This window comes from Gopherus flavomarginatus, chromosome 18, assembly GCF_025201925.1.
Source record: "Gopherus flavomarginatus isolate rGopFla2 chromosome 18, rGopFla2.mat.asm, whole genome shotgun sequence".
Taxonomy (NCBI): Eukaryota; Metazoa; Chordata; order Testudines; family Testudinidae; genus Gopherus; species Gopherus flavomarginatus.
In genome coordinates, this window is record NC_066634.1 from 7,679,881 (window position 1) to 7,702,536 (window position 22,656).

The 22,656-nt window shown below is 47.7% G+C and overlaps 1 protein-coding gene across 1 annotated transcript in view; it reads left to right on the forward strand.

The window, feature by feature from the left end:
- Window positions 1-3,249: 3,249 nt before the first annotated feature.
- LOC127036942 (butyrophilin subfamily 3 member A2-like) overlaps window positions 3,250-22,656 on the forward strand; it is an 80,427-nt gene continuing 61,020 nt past the window's right edge. The window contains exon 1 of the mRNA XM_050928229.1: window positions 3,250-3,336. The gene's annotated coding sequence lies outside the window, so the exon portion shown is untranslated. The remainder of the gene's footprint in view (window positions 3,337-22,656) is intronic.

A 22,656-nucleotide genomic window follows, 5' to 3' on the forward strand; every position in this document is an offset into this window, starting at 1 on the left:
TGTCTTTGATCATCTCTCTCCCCCCATCCCAGACACACTGGGTACAAGGGATTTAAGGGGTTTTCTCTGCCATGTCTGTCTGTACATTTGCTAACACTGCTTGGCCTCACTGTTATACTCACCTTTCTTTCCCAGCAGATAAAGCACCGCAGTCAGAATCATGACAGCAGGGATTGTAATTCTCAACAGGAGCTTTAGATCCAGCCCTAGGAAAAAATCTTGCAGTGAATGGCCTCTCCAAGCAGCCACTGGCAAGTCCCCACTGGCTGGAACTGGCTGAGTCCCATGGTAAGTGACCCCTAATGTTCTCATGAACATACCCGGGGAGCTCACCCTGCGGTTATCTGCAGGGCGACGTTATTGGCTGTTCTTTGTGAGTAAAGTCAGTTGAAGTTTTTCCACCATTTTTTTTAATCCAAACATAGTTTTACTGAACTGACAAAATCTTTCTCACAAACAGTTCAAGTGCAAAGACCTTCTTAGTCTTTCCACAAAAATAATTTTGAAATGAAAGACAACATTCGGTTTTGTTTTGAATTGACAGTTTTGTTTCATTTTTGTTTTGAAAGTCCAGAAATGGAAGGAAAAAGTTCCTTTGAAACTAAATAAAGCAAAACTGTGTTTCCAACTGATATTTTTGTCTCATTTTGGTTCTGAAAACCCAAAATGAATGAAACTGTCAAATAAAAATGAGACCGAAGGAAATTTTTTGTTGAGTTTCATGAATATTTTTTCATCAAAACACTGAAATTTTCCGTAACAAGTTCTGAATGAAACGATTTTGTTCACAATTTTCTGTGGAAATAAACCTAGGCTGAGATCCTGAAAGAGGGTTTTGCCTGCATGCATTTTATGACACTTTTGTTCCAGGACTGGAGCACAGAGCATAAATAACTAATTACATGGAGAGAAAGAACTCGTGAGCTCAGGCGTGATGATGTGTCTGGTGCCTCCTGCCAGAACAACAACAAATACAGTGAGTGCAGAGGGAGGAAATAATTCACTAAGAGTCTGTTTAGCAGAGTGGGTCAGTGAACTCTAGATGAAACTTAACCATCAGAAGGGTTTGGGATTCCCCCTTTGAAAGAGCCATTTTCCTGCCCTGCAAAGATGTTGCCCAGCTCAGCGATGCTGGTTAAGGCCAGAGAGAGCTGCAGGGAGAGAGAGTGCTGCATTGGATGAACCTATCACCCTGTTGTGCCACTGATTGTTTCCTCTATATCCATCGTCATGGCAATCACACTCAGACTGGGAGTTGCCCAGCCCAGGACCTGACTTTCCCCAAATAGTGACCCCTGAATAAAGAAACACTTCAGAAGCATTTATCTTGGGGGAAGCGGGAATCACTGATTGAGTCACTACCTAGTCAATAAATACATAAGAGACCATAGCAGACCACAACCCCATTCCAGGCCCATAAAGAGGACAGTGATCAATTGTTCTCCATGTCCACTGAAGGTAGGACAAGAAGTAATGGGCTTAATCTGCAGCAAGGGCAATTTACGGTAGATGTTGGGAAAAAACTTTCTAATGAGTTATCACTGGAACAGTTTCCAAGGGAAGTTGTGGAATCCCCGTCTTCAGAGGTTATTAGGAACAAGTTGGACAAACCTCTGTCAGGGATGGTCTAGGTTTTCTCTATCCTTCCTCAGCCATGGGGCTGTACATGACGAAATCTTGAGATCCCTTCCAGCCTGACATTTCTGTGATATCCCTGTGCCCCACCTGCCTGGGCTGGGACATTTGAACAGAGATAGATGAAAAATAGGGGATGGGGTTCCCTGTGACAAATTTTGAACAATGATGTTTTGTTAGAAATTTTTCATTTCAGATTTTGAAAAAGGATGAATTTCAGCATTTGGAATTTCAGGTTTTTTTTATTTAATTGTCTGTTAACTGTCCCCCTGCCCTTCTCATGATGGTGAGTTGTTTGGCAAGGCAGAGCTGGGATCTGGTTACCAGGTTGTCACTCCCCTTGATGTCGTACCCACTGAAGTAATTCCTGGAGCTGCCCCCGGACACAATGTGCCATGGTCATTGTCATAGATGAGTTTCCCCAGTAAGTCCTTATGGGGCAAAACTTCCTCCTCGTCTTTGCAGAAGATGACCCAAGGGGCTGGATCTGAGAGAATGTGCAGCTCTAGAGCTGCGCGGAGACCTCCAGCCAGGCAGACATCTGGCTCAGGTAGAGGGTGGGGGCAGGGAGAGAGCCTGGGAAGGAAAATGGGTCACAGCTGTCAATGGGGCTATCAATGGAACAGGAGGTAAATGGTGGGTGGATCTGTGCCATCTCGAGTATGGAAGCTCTGATTCCAGCCTGGCTTGGGCAGTATGGCTGGCAGAGAGATGACCTCTCAGTGAGGCCAGCCACTGGCTATTGAGGGCTGCCTAGGGCATAGCCAACAACATGTCCTGTCCCAACAGCCCATTCAGTGAAGGACAGTCGCTGCCCCGTGGAGTTCACCGGGGAACAGCCAAGGAGCTGTTTCCAGTGCCTAGCCCCTTCAGTGTCTGCTCTACCATTCCCCCCAGTCCTTGTGCCCTTCCTACCCCTAGCATTGCCAACTTTGTGATATTTAAAAACTGGACACTCCAGCAGGAGTTCTGGAACCTCCTATGCCTCCCTCTTCTCTCTGATGTACTGCCTCTGCCCCACCTTTTCCCTCAAGGCCCCATCCTCCATTCACACTTTCTCCCCACTCCCCGTGTTGCTCGTTGCTCTTCCCCTGCCCACCCACTCACCCTGGTCAGGAAAGACTTGTCTGTGGAGCCAGGGCTGGGAGCTGCAGCTGCCCAACAGAGGTAGGAGTTGACCCCAGCTCAGCAGAAGCTGGTGTGGGTGATAACCTGGTGCCTCCCCTGCCTGCAGTAACTGGACTTCTGGTGTCTGGTCAGTAGATCTTACCAGACACTGTCGGGTCCCCTTTTTGACTAGACTTTCCTGTTCAAAACCAGGCACCGGGTCACCTTAATGATAGGATGAGAGTGAGGAGTGGATCCAGCTCAGGGGTGTAACAGCTCTCAGAACTGACCTCCAAAGGGCCTCCCCTGGAATGGAAACAAGAACCCATTGGCATATAAACTCCTCACTTTTCCCCATGTCTCTGCAGGTAACTGAACTCCTGCCCTGGATCCTGGCCAGATCATACCTCTGCCAGGTTAATGTGTGACAAGTGCCCAAGTGCTTTCACTTTCCCCTGGTCAGAGTTCACACCAGCTCTGGGACCCATTTCCCTTTCAGCACCAGCACAGCAGTTCAGTTCCTTGGGTGCTGTGTGTGGGATTGGGACTCTGCCTTGCTGCATGGCGACTCCTGGAACATGCTGAATCCTTAAGGTAAGTTCTGCCCCATTATTACCCCCATTCCTTTGCTCTTGGGGGCTGCCTGCACTCCTGCCCCCTGGGAGCATGTACCCACTGCCATGTTCTGTTCCCACCCCCCATCAGTGCTGGGCAAACCCCAATGGTGGGTGTCATTCACTGCTCAGCCCCATTATCCCCTCACTGCAGGGTGTGGCCATCTAGGGTTCCTTGTGGCCTTTCCGTGGAGGGTGTGATGGGGCTCACAGGTGATTTGGTGCCTCTTCAAAAGGTCCTCACAGCCCTGCCCCACTGATGCTCCAGGAGGAGAGGCTGCCAGGCCAGAGCATGTGTGTGGGGGCATGTCCTTTGGGTCAGAGATCTAAATGGAAGGCACCCCATGGTTGTTATTATTATATGTATTACAGATAATATCAGGGTCCCTATTGAGTCAGCTGCTGCAGAGACCCCACATGAGATTAGGCTCCACTATTCTGGGAATGCACAGACCCAGACACCTCCCTCCAGTTGAGATTCTCAACAGTAAACCCTCACCTGGAGTTAGGCACCTAAACCAGGTTCAGCCCTTCCTTGTGCAGAGCCAGAGTGATAAACCCCTCCCCTTGCATTATAGCCAATAGCCCAGGGGTCAGCGCACTCAGCTGGAATGTGAGGGACCCAGGGTTAAAGCCCTTGTGACATTCCCGAAGGTACAATCTGGACTTATCGACAGCTGTGTCCCCTGAATTCTACAGCCTGGGGGTGTCTTTTACACTGTTTTACAGTGAAAGCAGCCACTCTTGGTCATCTCTCACACAGCCTCCAGCATGTCAGTCTCTCCCAGCTATAGTGTATGAGTGCTATGGCCACCCACCTAAGAATTACACTGCAGGGCAACACCCCCACCTTCAAGTCCCAGACTTTCTCCCCAGCAATGTGTATCTTGTACTGCACGGCACCCTCCTGGACAATACAAACTCATATAAAGTCCAGCATTTTATTAATAGAAAATGAAATACACAAATTCTGTTATCTCCAATGGAGTTTCCCAGACACTTCAGTCCAAACACATTGGTTTAGATAAAACACTAAAACCAAGTTTATTAACTATAGAAAGAAAGATTGAGTGATTGCAAGTAACGAGGCATAAAAGTTAAAAAAAAAGGATAAAACAATTAATATCTAACTTAACAAGCTAAATGAATTCAAAGCAAAGGTTTCTCTCATCACATACTTCAGCATCTTACTGGCTGGAATCCTTTCACCAGGATCTCTCCCCCAATTCAATGTTAATTTTCTTGTCCTTCAGGTTTTGTTCATGCCATGGGTAGAGAGAAAGGGAGGAATATTTTGAGGTCATCTGTTCCCCTTTCTTATAGCACTCTCTCTTTGAAAATCATCTGCAGCAGGAGATAGAAGATTGGATGAGGGGTGAGGGTGGGGGGAGGAATGGGAACCTCCAGTTGTTTCTTTGCCAAAATATAGATTTTTTTGCTCACAATCTTTTTTTCCTGGCCACTTTACCAGGTGATAGTCCATTTAATTTTGTTGACCCCTGGCTGAGGAATCAGTTTACCTTGTGTCTTTGAGGAACTAGTTTTGCCTGCTTGTCTAAACTTGGAACATGTCTCAGTAATGTCATACAGTAGAATCTTTTAACTTTACAAACAATGTTGCCACACATTTTACCAGGACAATAATGATCAGAAAGTCTTCAAATGATACCTCACAAGGCACACATTGTACAAAATCCATTACAGTTTTGTAAAAATGGAGAACATTGAGATACGGACTATAAAAGCCCTACTCCAATAATTATTTAATTACTTATCCAAAGTGGGCCAGCTCTAACAGGATAGATTCACTCCACAGCCTGTTACTAGGAAACTCACCTGGGATGGGAAAGACCAGAGGTCAAATATCTACCCCAAATCAGGATGGTGGGGGAAAATTACACCTGGTTCTCCAACACCCAGGTGGATGCTCCAGCCAAAGATTCTTAGGTATTCTGGCTACATGTCCACAGTTTGTGTGTGTCTCTCTCTTTGACCCCAGATGTCCTTAAAGCAGAGCCTGAACTGGTAGGTGCTGTTAGAACAGTTAGACCTTTAACTGTCTATGTCCCATTGTCAGGGCCGGTGCAAGGATATTTTGCACCCTAGGCGAAACTTCCATCTTGCGCCCCCCCCCCAAAAAAAAAAAAATCACATACATTATACACAATACACAGTCATGTTATAACATGTTATAATTTAGAATTTATGTTTCCGCGCTTTAAGTTTAGCAAATTTAGAAACAAGTTCCTCCAAGTCAATGCTGTGAGCAATGTCATGTTCTAGTGACAAAGTAGATAGCCCAACAAGTCTTTGTTGCAACATTGATGTTCGCATGTATGTTTTTATCAACTTGGGCTTCAAGAAGCTTTGCTCACCATTGGCCACAGAAATTGGGAGAGTCAAGAGGATGCGAAGAGCAATAACTGTGTTAGGGACACTATCTGTCAGCTGGGGGTCAGGGCTGTGGGGAGGATGGTGTCACGGGGTTTCCAGCTCAGAGGGACTGGACTAGGAGCTGGGGGTCAGGGCTGTGGGGAGGATGGGGTCAGGGAGGTGTCTGGGGGCACTGGGGCAGCTCAGCTCTGCAGGCTGCTGTTCTCTCCAGCCATCCAGGCACAAGGGGAGCAGGAGCAGGGACCAGCCAAGGACCAAGGGGGCAGGAGCACAGGTACCTGAGGCCAAGCTGTGGGGAAGCACTTGCTTACCTTGCCCAACACATGAGCATCGGGGTCCTCTTTCTTCCTTCGCTCCACCAGACCACCGCTGAGGCTCTTTTCTTCTCCATGCCCCTTGCTGGGGCTGAGGTGGAGGCTGAGCCAGGGGGCAACCCCTCCTTTCCTCCAGAAGCCCTGGTGTCACGTGGCCCTCGCAGGGCTCCTACCACGTGCCCTAAGCAGAGCTGCGCAGCTCTGCCCAGCCGCTGGCGCCTCCGCCAGCAACGAGAAAAATGGCATAGGCTGGAGCCCCTGCTCTGGGAGGGAGAGGGATTCTGAGCCTTTGCCTGCAGCCCAGGGATTCCCCTGAGTCAGCGCGCTGCAGGCAGCCCAAACCTCTGGGCTGCTGCAGCGGTGCCCTGACCCAGGGGACCCCCTGGGCTGCCAGCTGCCGCGGTGGCCCCCTGCCCTGGGCTGCCGGCTGCCGCTGCCGGCGGCAGCTCAGACTCCCTCTCTGTCCCAGCAGCAGCGGCTGCTCAACCATTTAAAAAAAAATTGGGGGGGAGCGCTGCTTTTTGGAGCCCCCAAATCTTGGCGCCCTAGGCAACCGCCTAGTCCGCCTAAATGGTTGCACCAGCCCTGCCCATTGTGTATCTGGCCCTTAACTCCTATTGAAATCCAATGGGACTTAGGTGCTTTTTCAGTGTTTTATCCTGTGTATATTAGGCTGAATAAGAGCCCTGTAAAGAAGCTGGAAACTAGAGTTAGTCAAGAATGTTTCATCAATAATGTTTGTAATGAAAAAATGGCATTCAATAGTGTATGAATATTTTCACCAAAAAATTTCATTTCATTTGAAAATTTTCAATAAAATGAGTCACAGCAAAAATGTTAATTTTGATTCCAGTCTACGGGAATAAAAATGAAAAATGTTTGTCTTTTAAGAAGGAAAAAACTAATAACTGAAATTAAAAAAAAATTATGATTTCATTTCAACTGAATTTCCAACCTATTTCAAACCATTATTGTTTTGGTTTGAGTCATTTTGTCAGAATATTGGAAGATTTCAGGAAAACTTTTCAATGAAAAAAAAATTCCTCAAAAAAACCCCAACCAACCATTGTTACCAGCCTCCCAGAATGCCCAGCACCTGCTGTGCCCCAGTTCTAAGACTTTCAGAGAACCCCTTTGCCCAGAAACCTATGCTCACCCTTTGCTCTGGGGCTGGGCCAGAGATGCATTGATAACAGAGAGCACTTGGATGGGGGACAGACTCCAATCCCTCTTCCCTGGGCCACCTGGGAGCTCTGCAGAGAGTGGGGCTGGATTGAGGCAATGCAGGGCCCTATGCTCTCCCTGAAATGGGGCCCAACATAGGCCTATCCACTACTAGTGGGAGTAACAGGGTCCCCCCTTCCCCTCGTACAGAGATAGGGCCAGCACATGGGTCCCCTCCCTTGCCCAAGAAAGGTTGTGGCATTAACAAGGATTTGCCCCCTAGTCCAACTGCTTCCCTTAGCAATGAGGTCCAGTTGTAGAGATACATTTGTGCAAGAGTATAAGTTAGACAGGCTCCTGCAAAAGGGTGGTATAATGAATATATTAATTTTGAGCAGCACCTTGGAAACAAAGTTGGATAATACCGTGTAGCTGTGCATGACAGTTCGCCACAGATACGCTCTAGTTTGTTTTTAATGAAGGTTTGATTCCCTTCTCACTCACTGAGTTGTTGTTTGATGAACCCCGAAATCATTCCATGGTGTCAGAAGGGCTGAATGAGAAAGACGCTGACAAAGTCATTTTGAGGTCAATTTCTGTATTTGAAACTGAAAGCAGATGAAAGGGGAGCAGGCGGAGCAGCAACCAGAGAACAAACAAAAGCTTTTGTATGTATTTTATGAGCACAATAGCAGCTTGACTAGCTGAAGAAGGGAAGAAAGCCAAACATGGATGTGTTGCAAGTGCCATCCAGTCTGCCATTGTTCCACAATTTGCAGAGAATTGGAAGAAATTCCAACAGAGATTTGAATTGTATTTAGCAGCTACAGGAAAGAAGAGAAAAATGAGAAAGTGAAATCATCAGTCTTTTTGCATGTTGTTGGGGAGGAAGCATTGGATAATTATAACAACTTTAAGTTTGAAGAAGGTGAAAGCATGAAGTTAAGTAAAATACTGACTAAATTTGAGGAATATTGCATACCAAAAAGAAATGAGAACATTGAGAGATACAACATTTTTATATGCGTGCAAAAAACTGATGACATCATGGATCAATATATCAGAGGATTAAGGAGAGTCAGTAAAACTTGTGACTTTGGTGAGCTGACTGTGGCTGGGATGAGTCACATTGAAAATACCACACTGAGGGCAGACAGCAAGAAGTAGGGACACAATCCCCAAACTGGTGTTTATTGTACAATTAGCTTCACTAAGCCAGTAACAGAATAGCTTCTGCAGTACCACAGTGGTTAACCAGGATCCACACACAGTCTCCCTTAAGCATTCCAGCCCTTGGTTCCCATCCAGATAAACAGCTCTAATATGGCGAGGGGTTATTGAAAACCTAGTTCACCATATGTGAGGTTGTGGCAGGCCTGGCACCGCAGCACCCCTTTGTGGCAAGGGTGAGAGGTGGTGTTGTCACCTCGCCACTCTTACGTTCCCACGTCTGTCTCTCTGTGGGCGGCCAGTCACGGCCTAATGGCCTCCTTCCACCCAATCACTCCTGGCCGGTAAGGTTGTGCGGCCTATCGGCCAGAGTCCATGTACCTTGCCCCAAGAACCCGGGTAGTGTGGCCAAAAGGCCAGGGTCCATATAAATCGCTCTCCACGTGAGAGTGGTGCTGCTTAATGGCTGCAGTCTATACAGTCCCCCTCATAGGTAGGGTAGGGTGGCCCAGCAGCCAGAGTCTATACAGTCCCCCTCGCAAGCGGGGTAGCACGGCCAAGCACCTGGAGTCCATGCCACTTGCTCCCCCACATGGGAGCAGTGCTTCCTAATGGCCAGAGTCCATGCAAACCCCCTCGTAAGCAGGATAGTGCAGCCTAGCAGCCGGAGTCCATACAACTCGCTCCCCCACACACACGTGGGGGCAGTGTTACCTAATGGCATGAGTCTCTAGGATTCCTCACGGTTTGAGGGTGAAGTGGTAGGGGGACTCAGGCCCACCCTCTCCACCAGGTCCCAGCCCAGGGCCCTGGTAGTGGCAAGCTCCCCTTGCCACTCGCTCGGTGAGGATCTGCCCATAACACTCTGAGCGGCTATGCAACTCTAATGCTGTTTGCCCCTAAGATTCCTCTGGGTCACTTCCTACCATGAATGCCAGCTTCTCTGCTGCAAGGGGTCCTCCATGCTGTTCTCCTGTGATGTCCTCCATCAGGATCTCAGGGAGTATCTCAGCTTGGCTGGCCTCTGGATCCTGGTGCGCAGGCTCACCCTCCTCAGGAGCTAGCAGCATGCCTCCTTCTCCTCCGGCAGTCAGCCCAGACCGAGCTGTTCTGCATGCTTTTATACCTGTCCTCCAGCTGGAGCATGCCCAGGAGAGCTTCTGTGGCATGGCTTCCTCTGCTAGGAAAGAAGGGTTAACCCCTGCGGTCACCCTGCCCAGTCACACAGGTGCTTACTAATTCCAGAGGATCAGACACATACACTCGGGTCAATACATATTTCAGATCTTACCCAAATATCACACGATCTGTCAATCCTTAGTAAACCAACTAAAGATTTATTAATAAAAGACAAGAAGAGAGTTATAAATGGTTACTAGATCATACACATACAAATGATTGCAGAGTCCTTATATCAGGCGAGTAGCAATGCTGGAATAGACTGCTGGCTTGTAATGTTCCTCTGGTAACTTCCAAAAGATAGGAAGGTCCTCAGTCCTAAGTTCAAGATGCTCCTTTTAGTTGTAAATCCACAGTCCAGAGAATCAGTTCAGGAAAGAAGCAAAATAGAAATGTCTTAGGTGTCTTTTATATTCTCCGCCATGTGCATGGAAAATTACTGTCCCAAACAAGTCCCAGAGTCCCTGTCTATGAAAAGTTACTGGCCCAAGATGGAGTCCAAGGTCACATGAGCACATCTCATGTCTTTACATGGTTTGCTGACCCGCAGGGGGTGACCACTGGCTCCTCGTTCTCTGAGGCATCCTCAGGAAGAGCTATCTGGATCAGATGAGTTTCTTCTATGGTCCATTGTGAGAGTGGAGAGTCCTTGACGGGCTCTCAACACAGAGATGTCAAGCCCTGATGCAAATCCATCTGGAGGGTGTCACCCCAAGAACAGATCTGAGATACAAATATGTTAGGATATAGATATTCAGGCCTGTTTGCAAAGGCCTATACTTTAAGAATTTAGGTGTATTTTTATCGCTTAGCTAGTTATAGAGGTGTAAAAGAAAGAATAAAAAATTACTGTATCTGTAGTGGCCTTCTCTTACTGTGACAGTCTGAGGTCTGGTTCTTTAGCAGCCATAAACTGGGAAATGTGTGGTCACGTCCTCACATTTCAAACTAGTTATTTTAAAATAAGGCAATCTAGGACTGTTAGGAAGGTGATTCGATCTATCATCTCCAGAGAACGGGAAGAGCCTAGAAATTTAGTTTGATAGTTTTCTGTCTGGTAAGAACTTACTTATCAATAGACACAGCTGGAGAACCCTTATGTCTGTATAGATGTAGTTTTGAAATCCTCAGTTCTGTATTGTTTTGTATGGTTATCTGCATGGTCTCTGTCTGGTTCTGTGATTGTTCCTGTTTGCTGTATAATTAATTTTGCTAGGTGTAAACTAATTCAGGTGGTGGGATATAATTGGTTAGCTAATCATGTTACAATACGTTAGGATTGGTTAGGTAAATTTCAGTAGAATGATTGGTTAAGGTATAGCTGAAAATATTACTGTATAGATTAGGGGCAAACAGGAAGTAAGTTGGGATTCGAAACTAAGGAAAAGGAACTTGAATTTAAGCTTGCTGGAAGTTCACCTCAATAAACACTGAATTGTTTGCACCTTCGGACTTTGGGTATTGTTGCTCTCTGTTTATGCGAGAAGGACCAGGGAAGGGTGAGAGTGAAGGAATAAGCACTCTAACATCTTGGTGCCGGTGACTCAGATGCATCGCATTGGATAGGTGAGTGGCAGCCTGTGAGTCCCCCTCTCCAGCAGTCCGCACAGCTGCTTGGAGGGAGTATGGCAAACTCTCGTGATGGTAGTTGCAGGTTCTGGCAAGCTAGGGTGACAGATTTTTTGAACAAATGGATAAGGAAGAACCACGGCCCATACCAGGTGCAGGGATCCACCTGGGATGAGATTGAGAAGGAGATAGGGGAGGTTTTGGGAGACCCCAAGGGAAAGGAATGTTGGGAAAAGGAAATGGTATTACAAGGTTTGTGTGCTGGGATGGCGTACTGGGTAAAAAGGGAAGCCAATCTCCTCCAACACATTAAGGATTTGGAGGGGATTGTGGATCAGCAGCAGATTTTAACAGAAAAATCTATGTTAGCAGTAAAGGTGGCAGATTTGAAGGCACAGGATGCTGCACGGACAGAGAAGTCTTATGAGGCAATCCAGAGAGAGAGGGATGAACTGCTGGGGAGAGTAGGAGACTTAGAGGAGGAATTGTATCAATGTAAACATGGGGGCAATGGACTTGGGGACCCCAGACCATCCGCCCCACTAATGGAGCTGAAGGAGACACCTCCACCACCCTATCCTGAAAAAACACTGTAGCCACCACTGCCAGTGGACGTTGTAAGCCGGCGATCCACTGTTACAGCCCCTGCGACAGAGGCTACCCGGGAGGAACTACAGGAGGCAGGAATAGTGGCTCCAGTTGCAGGTGGGGGGATCATGCCCCACAAGTAGTAGAACAGGCAGAAATCTGCCCCTTGTCCCTGAAGGACCGGGAGGCAGTACTGGGCCGTTTGGGAAAGGTACCCCGGGAGAACTGGGATCAGTTTGTGCTGTGGCTAGTGGAGGTGGGCAGGGAGATGGAGGGTCTAACTCGTGATGACCAGGTGATCATATGGTGTAGTCTTTTGGGACGGGGCACCTTAGGAATTGATGTGGCAGGAGTGACACACCCATTTCTAATTCCTGGACAGGTGGCAAAACAGTTGTTTGGGGTGTACTCTGGTACTGCGGGGATGCATAAGATGAAGCGAATCCCTGAGGAAACAGGGTGAGATACACTTAATCGCATATAGGCATGGGCACGGTGCTGGGTGGATCCCCTAGACAGTCCATGGGTAATACCCCAGACAGGGGCACCAGGACCTGGTGGGGGTGTGGAGCATGGTAGGGGTGTGGAATTGCTGGAAAAATGGTTGGAGCTGAGCGATCCTCAGTTCGTGGGACATTTAAGGTTGCAGTATCCTGAACTTGCTCCCAAACAGCTCCCCCAGTTTCTGGAACAGGCAGATATGTGGAGGCAGATGTATCAGGGGGGAGAGCCGGTCCATGTTATTACTGAAGGGGATCAGTACAAGGTGGAAAGGGGTGGGTCAGCCCGGAGGGGAGGAGGTAGAGGATGAGCTCGTGGCTTTGGGGGGATAGTCAGGGACGAGCGGGCAGCTATAGAGCAACAGATTCAGAGACTGCAGGCTACACTGACTACCCAGGATCTTACCAGATCAGGGGGAACGTGGCCCCGGAGGCCAGGGGACTGGGACTGCCTGAAATGCCAGACACACAATTTTGCTTGGGGACAGGAATGTCTTTGGTGCCAGGACCCCCGCCCCTCCGTGAACCAGTGGGAGGGACAGAGGTGGGTGCTGCGATGTAGGTGTGCCCTGGGAGGCATCCTGTCCATGTTCTCAGTTTAGGACGGCATGCATCTGGTCACCCCACGTTCCAGGGGGCGATCGAAGGGAGTCCCATGAGGGATTTTTTGATAGACACTGGAGCAGCCATCAGCTTAACCACATGGGGGGCAGGGGAGGCCCTCAGAAGGAACTGTGACAATTGTAGGGCCAACAGGAGGGGAGACACAGTTAACCTGAGGCGGGGACAGATCAAAGGAGTCTGCGGGGAAGGGGAGATTATGTGGGGTTGTAATAATGTGCTAAATGTGTTGGGGAAAGGAGATTTACATAAGCTGGAACTTGTACTGGACTTAGCCAATTGGGTGTGTTTACTGGGGCAGATGCAGGACGGTCAGGGCTATACCATTCCTTTGGGGATAGCCACTATGCCCATTAAAGCAGCACATGCCCTCCCACCACCCCCGGCTGGGTGGGAACACATCCCTGTGTGGGCCACGGATAACCTGAATTGTGGTAGGGGCAGCATGGAGGTACTGCTAGAGGGAGAGGAACCTCCCCCACAGAAACAATACCCTATTCCTCGGGAGATATTGGCAGATGTGGGGGCAACTATTGGGAAATTAAAACAGAGGAGACTAATTAAAGCGGTTGCATCCCCTTGTAATGCTGCTGTTTGGCCAGTGAGAAAGCCAAACGGCACCTGGAGCCTCACTGTGGATTACAGGGCACTAAATGCTCTGGCCAATTCACCAGCCTCAGTAGTGGCAGCGTACCCTGAAATGCTAGCCTGCATTGGACCCCAATTCTGAATTTTCACTGTGTTGGACATAGCAAATGGGTTTTGGTCTCTGCCACTAGCTACCTCGTGTCAGTATAAAACTGCATTCACGTGGGAGGGCAGACAATTCTGCTAGACAGTCCTACCCCAGAGATATCGGGACTCCCCTGCAATTTTTCACAAATACATGAGACAGGCTCTGGAGGGGGTGGATTCAGCAAGGTGCATACAATATGTAAATGATCTGTTGCTAATGTCAAAGACAGAGGAGGAAGACAGGAAACTAACCAAGCAGGTCCTGCAAGCTTTGGCAAAAGCAGGGTTAAAGGTCAATGGGAAAAAGGCTCAGGCCATGGCTACACTGGCGCTTTACAGCGCTGCAACTTTCTCTCTCAGGAGTGTGAAAAAAAACACCCCTTGAGTGCTGCAGGATACACTGCAGTGCAGTGTAAACAGTGCCCGGCTTCCAGCACTGCAAGCTAAACCCCATGAGGATGTGGAGTACGTGCAGTGCTGGGACTACACTCACACTTGGAAGCGCTGCTGCAGCAGCGCTCCCGCGGCAGCGCTTTGAAGTTTCAAGTGTAGCCATACCCTCAGATAAGACAGACAAGATTGACCTACCTAAGAGTGGAAGTGTCCCAAATGGGAAGGGAAATCAATAAGGGACGGGTGCAACTGATCCAGTCCCTACCACTGCCTACGGATGTTAAAAGCTGCAAAGTTTTCTGGGTCTAACTGGATTTTGCAGGGATTTTGTGGCCAATTATGCAAAAATAGCCCAGCCTCTACTTGACCTAACCCAAGCCTCAACTTGGGAATGGTCAGAAGAGTGTACTGAGGCAGTGAGAGCACTAAAGAAAACCTGGCCAGTGCTCCAGTGCTGGTCTCCCCGGATGGGGAGAAACTCTTTTATTTGTACCCTTTGGTATCTGACACTACCATTGGTTGTGCATTAACACAGGAGAATGGAGCAAAGGACCGACCTGTGGCCTTTGCCTCTCGACTTTTAAGTGCTGTGGAACTGAAGCATGGATGGTGTGAAAAGATGCTGTTGTGCACCTACTGGGGGGTAGAAAAATTCAAATACCTCACAGGGATGCAGAAACTAATAGTCCGATCTCATCATGACCCCCTGCGGCTGTTAAACATGCATACTATCTTACAGGGACAAGTAAGTGGGCAGCATATTGCCAAATGGTTGCTGGCTCTACAGACAGAAAACATTAAAGCAGAAGTGTTAAAGGAACTCATAGTCTGGGTAGCTGGATTACATCTGGCTGGCATCCCACACCAATGTAAAAGCAGCCCAGGTAAAACCCAACATCAGGTGTTTCTGGCAGCTAACCCCAATCAGGTAAAGGAGGGGACACTGGGATGGTTTTTAGATGGAAGTTGTAGGTATCAGGGGGTACAGAAAACTGCAGGTTTAGCTGTTGTGGGAATCAGAGGAAATGAGATAGTCAGCACCATTGGTTTCTCACTGGAAGCAAGGTCAGCTCAGGAGGCAGAACTGGCAGCCTTGCTAACAGCTTTAAATGAAGTGAATCCCAAATTTGAGCCAGAATGTTGGGTGGTGGTAGATTCAGCTTATGTATTTCGTGGGGCCACATTAATGCTGAGATGGTGGGCAGATAATCATTTCAGGGCAACAAATGGCTCTACAATCAAGCAGGCTAACTGGTGAAAGCGAGTGGAGGAGCTCAGTCACCGTTTTACACGGATCAATGCCGTGAAGGTAAAGACACACAAGGAAACAGGACCTCTAAGCAAAGGAAATAATCTGGCCGATGTAGAAGTCAAGCGGGCGGCAACAGAGGCACCCCCATGGCCCTGGGAGCCAAAAGAGTGTGCCTGTAGCACCTTCGGACTTCGGGTGTTGTTGCTCTCTGTTCATGCGAGAAGGACCAGGGAAGGGTGAGAGTGAAGGAATAAGCACTCTAACAAAATACATGGCCAATATTCACATCTTCAGATACAAAGATGATACATGAATATAAACAGGATAATCATAGTTAGCGAACCGTAACTTTTCCATTGACACCTTCCATGATATACTCTGTATAAGAGTTATGGAAGTGTGGTAACAACAGTGATATAAATGGTCACCTTTCTTAACCACAGCATCACACTGACAGAATCTCTGGTCAGAGATAGAATCATTTGCGGTATTAAAGACAATGTAATAAGAGAGAGCCTGCTCCATGAAGCTGATTTAACTTTAGAAAAAGCTCTCCAGATCCGCAGGGCAGCAGAAACTGTGAAAGTACAAGCCAGATATAGCTGAATTCACCACAAGGGGCTATCTATGTACTAAGCACAAAAGAATACAGCCAGAATAGGTCAAATCAAAGAGTGCAACCACTCACTATGAAAATCTCTGCTAGTGGGGAGATAGAGTACAGACTGTTATGTCCAAGGTGTGGATCACAGCATGGCCCCAAACAGTGTTTGACTTTGGGAAACTGTGACACATATGGGGGGTGCAGGGAATCATTTTGCAAAATGCTGCAGATCCCAAAGACAGAAAAGTCAAGTGTCTGCAGCTGAAGACAACCGTGTTGAAGAGATGTACTGGAATCAAACAAACTTGATGAGAGGGACTGGATACTGCTTATGAAAGTGAATGAAACAGTTATTCCACCCAGACTGGACATAGGAGCTCAGGTTAATATTCTGACTGAACAAGATTATGAGGGACTGAAAAAAGACCAAAACTGGGATCAACAAAAATAAAATTAACCATTTTTTCTGGAATAAATGTACCAGGGAAACAGAGGTGCACTGCTAGTATCAACTATAAAAACACCACATAAAGGTTCCCTTCACTGTGATGCCAAAGGAGGTGACACCAATTTTAGGCCTGGCTGCCTGTGAAAAACTCAGGCTCGTACAACAGATGCTCTCACTAAAAGTTCATACTGAATGTGGCTATGAGGCACTCATTCGGGAAAATCATGGTCTGTTGGGTTGATTATAGGGTGAGCATACAATCCGGATAAACAAGCAGGTCCCTTCATTTATCCATCCATGTAGAAAGGTGCCATTTGCACTCTGTGATTAACTGAAGGTTGAGCTCACAAGGATGGAAGCAATGCAAGTAAAACAAAAAATTGAGGCATCAATGGAATGGGTGAGCTGTCTAGTCATTGTGAAAAAAAACAATGGCCAGCTACGCATATGATTAGATCCTAGAGACCACAGCACGGTTATAAGAAAAGAACACTTCAGACTGCCAGCTGGAGAAGAGATTATGGCTCAACTTGTGAATGCACAATATTTTATGCATCCTCAGTATTTTGGCAGCTAAAATTATTCAAGAAACCTCAAAGCTATTACATTTAATACCTCATTTGGAAGATACAGATTTGTACACTTACTCTTCGGCATAGCTCCAGCATCAGAAGTGTACCACAAAGCCTAATATGATCTATGAACATATTAACAGTATCAATATTAAATGGATGACATCACCACCTGGGGTAGACTTTAGGAAGTCTTGGATGCAAGCAGTGCTGAAATTTGACACTAAATACGGAGAAATGTGTTTTAGGGGTTACAGAATTGACTTTTGTTGGAGATATTATTTTGAAGGAAGGTGTAAGACCTGATGAGACAAAGGTTTCAGCTATTGAAATGATGCAATGTCACCAGGCAAAGAAAGATGTCCAAAGGTTCCTGGAAATGGTTAGTGGTCTTGGAAAATTCATACCTAATCTACCTACAAAAGTAGCGTCTTTGGAGTAATTGCAAGAGAATAAACGTGAATGGTACTGGGTACAGGAGGAATCATGGGACAATTTGAAACAACAACTGATACAAGAGCCAGTGCTGCAATTCCACACACCAGGCAGGCCTTTAAAATTTCAGCAGTCTGTGTTAGGTGCAGTGATTCTACAGACAAATGAGGACTTTTGGCAACCAGTGACATCCAAATCACTGACTGAGGAAGAAACCAGATACACACAGAGAAAGAGCTTTTAGGAATATTGTTTGCCTGTGAGACATTCAATCAATACATTTATGGCCAGACTGTGGAACTTGAAGTGGACCATGTACCCTAGATAGCGTTATTTAGAAAACCATTAAATGACTGTACCTTAATGATTCATAGAACGATGATAAAGCAGGAGCAATATGGTTTGGTTGTGATCTACATGCCCAGTAAATTCATGTTCACGGCAGATGCACTTTCTAGAATAGTGACTCCTGCTACAAAATCAGAGAAGACCTTGGTGATAGAGATGCAAGCCTATGTAGATCGGACTGTAAAGTCAATTCCCGTAGTAATTAACAGGAAATTGCAACAAATAAGAGAAGAATGGAGAGTATAGCTACACTTGCAGCTGTGCAGTACTGGGAGTTAAACCTGTCTTCGTACAGCTGAGTAGGGAAAGCGCTGCAGTCTGGCCAAACTAACAGCTACCAGCTCACTGTCGTGGCCACATTTGCAGCATTTGCAGTGGTGTTCAGAGTGGTGCATTATGGGCAGCTATCCCACAGAGCACCTCTTCCCATTCTGGCACCGTGGGTTGTGGGAAGGGGGCGGAGGGTGCGGAACATTCTGGTTCCTCTCCCAATGACCCATGATGCATCACTTCACGTCCCAGCAATCTCTCTGTTTCCATCCACGTTTGGCACCATCTTTCAACGGTTTCTGTGCAGCGTGATCTGTGTTCCATTTCGGTCTGCAGGAAATGGAGCCCAAACTGCTGAGGAGTATGCTGACAAGTCTCACCAGCTCATCATGTTTGGCAGTTGAGCTATTCCTTAAGATCCAAAGTGACAATGAGGAGTCCGACGATGACAGCGAGTCGCGTAACACGTACAACACAAATTGCTTGTGACATTCACAGACATACTCAGCACCGTGGAACGTCGCTTTTGGGCTCAGGAAACAAGCACTGAGTGGTGGGATCACATTGTCATGCAAGTCTGGGATGATGAGCAGTGGCTGCAGAACTTTCAGATGAGAAAAGCCACTTTCATGGGACGTGTGAGGAGCTCGCCCCCACCCTGCGGTGCAAGGAAAAGAGATTGAGAGCTGCCATGCCAGTGGAGAAGCGGGTGGCTGTTGCAATCTGGAAGTTGGCAACTCCAGACAGCGACTGACTGGTCGCGAACCAGTTTGGAGTGGGAAAGTCGACCGTTGAAATTGTGTTGATGCAAGTTTTCAGGGCCATTAACTGCATTCTGCTAAGAAAAACCGTGACTCTGGGGAACGCGCAGGACACTGTGGATGGCTTTGCACAAATGGGTTTCCTAACTTTGGAGGGATGATAGATGGGACGCATATTCCTATTCTGGCACCACCTCACCTAGCATCCGAGTACGTTAATCTGAAGGAGTTTTTCTCTATGGTTCTCCAGGCGCTTGTGGATCACTGTGGGCATTTCATTGATATTAACGCAGGCTGACTGGGAAAGGTGCATGATGCATGCGTCTTTCGGAACACTGGCCTGTTCAGGAAACTGCAAGCTAGGACTTTTTTCCCAGACCGTAAGATCACAGTAGGGGACGTCAAAATGCCCATTGTGATCCTTGGAGATCCCGCTTTCCCGTTAATGCCGTGGCTCATGAAACCGTACACTGGGAGCCTTGACAGCAGCAAGGACCAGTTCAACTACAGGCTGAGCTGGTGCCGAATGACTGTGGAGTGTGCTTTTGGCCGTTTAAAAGACCGCTGGTGATCTCTGTATGGGAAGCTGGACTTGGGCGAAAACAGCATCCCCACTGTTATATCTGCGTGCTGTACACTCCATAATATTTGTGAAGAGAACAGTGAAAGATTCAGTCAGGCATAGACCTCTGAAATTCAATGCCTGGAGGCTGAATTTGCACAGCCAGACAGCAGGGCTATTAGAGATGCCCAGCACATGGCTGCAAGGATTAGGGATGCCTTGAGGGAGGAATATGAGGCTGAAAACCAACAGTAATGTTTGGTGTCTTACACAGGAGTGAAGTGCAGTGGTTACAATGTTAGTAGGAATCTGTGCTTGCTAAGCTGATTTGCAGTGCCTGTTTCTTTCCTAGGCTAAGGTATCTTTTACTTTATGCAATAATAAAGACTGTCTTCAAAGCCAAAAAATTCATTTATTGAAAAGAAAATTAATATATTGAAAGAAACACAACTTTTTGGGAATCAGAAAAGGCAAGGGGATGGGGTGAGGAATGGAACAATCGCAGATTTGCATATGCCCCGTCTGGAGTGCTGTGCAATGAGTGCTGCACTTCAGGATGGCTATGCTGCATGGTGATGGGGGTTGAGTGCAGAGGGTAAGGGTCATAGTTCTCAGGGCTGGTTGGTGAACATACAGGTGTTAGAGGCAACTGGTGGTGGTAAGAACCCAGCTTAGTTGGGAAGGGGGGTTAGAGCTGACATGAGGGCACAAGGGAAAGAGCTTTGGGACAAGGGCTGCTGGGGAGAGCGGTGGCGGTAGTGTTCCACCTGCATGGCTATGAACGCCTGGATAGAGTCGGCTTGGCACTCCAGGATGCTTATCAGCTGCTCCATGCTTTGCTTCTGGTGCACTGCGTTTTCCTTGCGGATCCTGCTTTCCTTCTCCCTCCACTCCTGCGCTTTTTGATTCTCTGTGAGAGATTGGTGCATCACTTCATTCAGCATGTCGTCTTTGCTTTTTTGCAGTCTCCTCCGGAGGTTTTGCAGTCTCTCAGCCAGTGGTAAGACGGACAGCTGAGATCTCAAGGTTGCATCTGTAAAGGCAAAATGCCACACTTAACAGAGGCAGCATTGTTTATACCAGACACAGTAATGATTCCCCCATACTTAAGGAGGGCATACACAGTCTACACAATAGCATAATTTTCCCACCCCAAAGAGAGTGCACATAACTCACGGGAGTCCCGAAATGGTGAGTAAGGGGGACTGATTGTTTCAGGGCTATACTATCCTCTGGGTTTCTGTGCCTTGGAGAGAGCCAACAGCTGCAGGGGGCACCTACACTGAACACTGTCACAACATTTTCCACAGGAGTTTATCCTGCAAGATATCTCACTGGTGAGAGTGACCTGGGAAGCAAGAGAGGGTCTTCTACTGCAATGCGACTTCCGCCCTGGCCCCTATGCAGCTTACCTGTGTGCAGCAATGGTCCCCCCACCCCTCACGGCACAGTGGCATGGACACATTAGCCTGACCGGGACAAGGACCACACTGGATCTCCCAACAAACCTGCGCAAGCGCATTGCCCACGTTCTGGATGAGATTTTCGAAGAGATTACCGAGGCCGATTACCGCGACGTGATAGACCACATCAATGCTCTATTCTGCATCTAGGCATGCATGCATGCAGCCCTAACCCTCCTCTCCTGAAAAATTTCCATCCTGAAAATAAAAGCCACTTACCGGGAACCTGCTCCTCTGTTTCTCCTCCACCAAGTACCAGCTGCTGCGACTGGCTACCTTTCTCTTGGCTTGAGAAGAGCTCCTGGCTGCATGCCTCCAGGGACTCCGGGGTGTCTCTCCCTGCCCCAGTACCCTCACTCTCGCTTTTCTACTCCTCCTCCTCCCCCCCGCTCTGAAGTGTCCATGGTGGTGCTTGGAGTGGAGGTGGGGTCACCCCCAAGTATCGCGTCCAGCTCTTTGTAGAAACGGCAGGTCATGGGTGGAGCACCAGAGCAGCGGTTCCCTCACAGGATTTGCAGTAGGCACTCCACAGCTCCTTCACTTTAACCCTGCACTGCAGTGCGTCCCAGTCATGGCCCTTTTCCAACATGACCCTTGATATCTGCCCAAAGGTATCACAATTTGTATGGCTGGAGCACAGCTGTGACTGGACAGCTTCCTCCCCCCAAACACTGATGAAGTCCAGCAACTCGCCATTGCTCCATGCTGGGGCTTGTTTGGCACATGGAGGCATGGTCACCAGGAAAGATTCACTGATTGCACTCCGCACCTGACTGAGCAAACAGGAAGAGGATTTTTAAAATTCCCGGGGCATTTAAAGGGTGGGTCTGATGGTTGGTCACCTGAGGCCAGGACAGTAGAGTTTGAACTGATGAGCAGAGTGGCTAGAACAAAGATTCTGGGATACTGCCGAATACTCCTGGAGGCCAATCAGAGTGCTTTGGGTGGCCACACTGGCACCTCAGCGCTGAAGCAGCAGCGCTATTCTCTTTATTCCTCTCATCAAGGTGGAGTACAAGCAACGCTGTAGCCAGGGAGATACAGTGCTGTATGTGCCTTGCCAGTGTGGACAGGGAGTGAGTTACAGCACTGTAAAGCCACCGCCAGCACTGCAACTCTCAAGTGTAGCCAAGGCCAGAGAAAGATGTATTGTTGTGGATCCTTTAAAAAGTGATAATCAAAGCGTGGCCTGAAGAAATAAGCAGTTGCTGGTCAAGAATAACAGGGTATTGGAACCAAAGACAAGAACTTGATGTGATAGGGTAATTTTCAAGGGCAGCAAGGTTGTAATGCCAATGTTCATCCAGAAAGAAATCATAGAATCATAGAATATCAGGGTTGGAAGGGACCTCAGGAGGTCATCTAGTCCAACCCGCTGATAAAAGCAGGACCAATTCCCAACTAAATCATTCCAGCCAGGACTTTGTCAAGCCTGATCTTAAAAATCTCTAAGGAAGGAGATTCTACCACCTCCCTAGGGAACACATTCCAGTGCTTCACCACCCTCTTAGTGAAAAAGTTTTTTCTAACATCCAACCTAAACCTCTCGCACTGCAACTTGAGAGCATTACTCTTTGTTCTGTCATCAGGTGCCACTGAGAACAGTCTAGAGCCATCCTCTTTGGAATCTCCTTTCACATAGCTGAAAGTAGCTATCAAATCCCCCCTCATTCTTCTCTTCCGCAGACTAAACAATCCCAGTTCCCTCAGCCTTTCCTCATAAGTCATGTGCTCCAGCCCCCTAATCATTTTTGTTGCCCTCTGCTGGAATCTTTCCAATTTTTCTACATCCTTCTTGTAGTGTGGGGCCAAAAACTGGACACAGTACTCCAGATAAGGCCTCATCAATGTCGAATAGAAGGGAATGATCACATCCTTCAATCTGCTGGCAATGCCCCTACTTATACAGCCCAAAATGCCATTAGCCTTCTTGGCAACAAGGGCACACTGTCGACTCA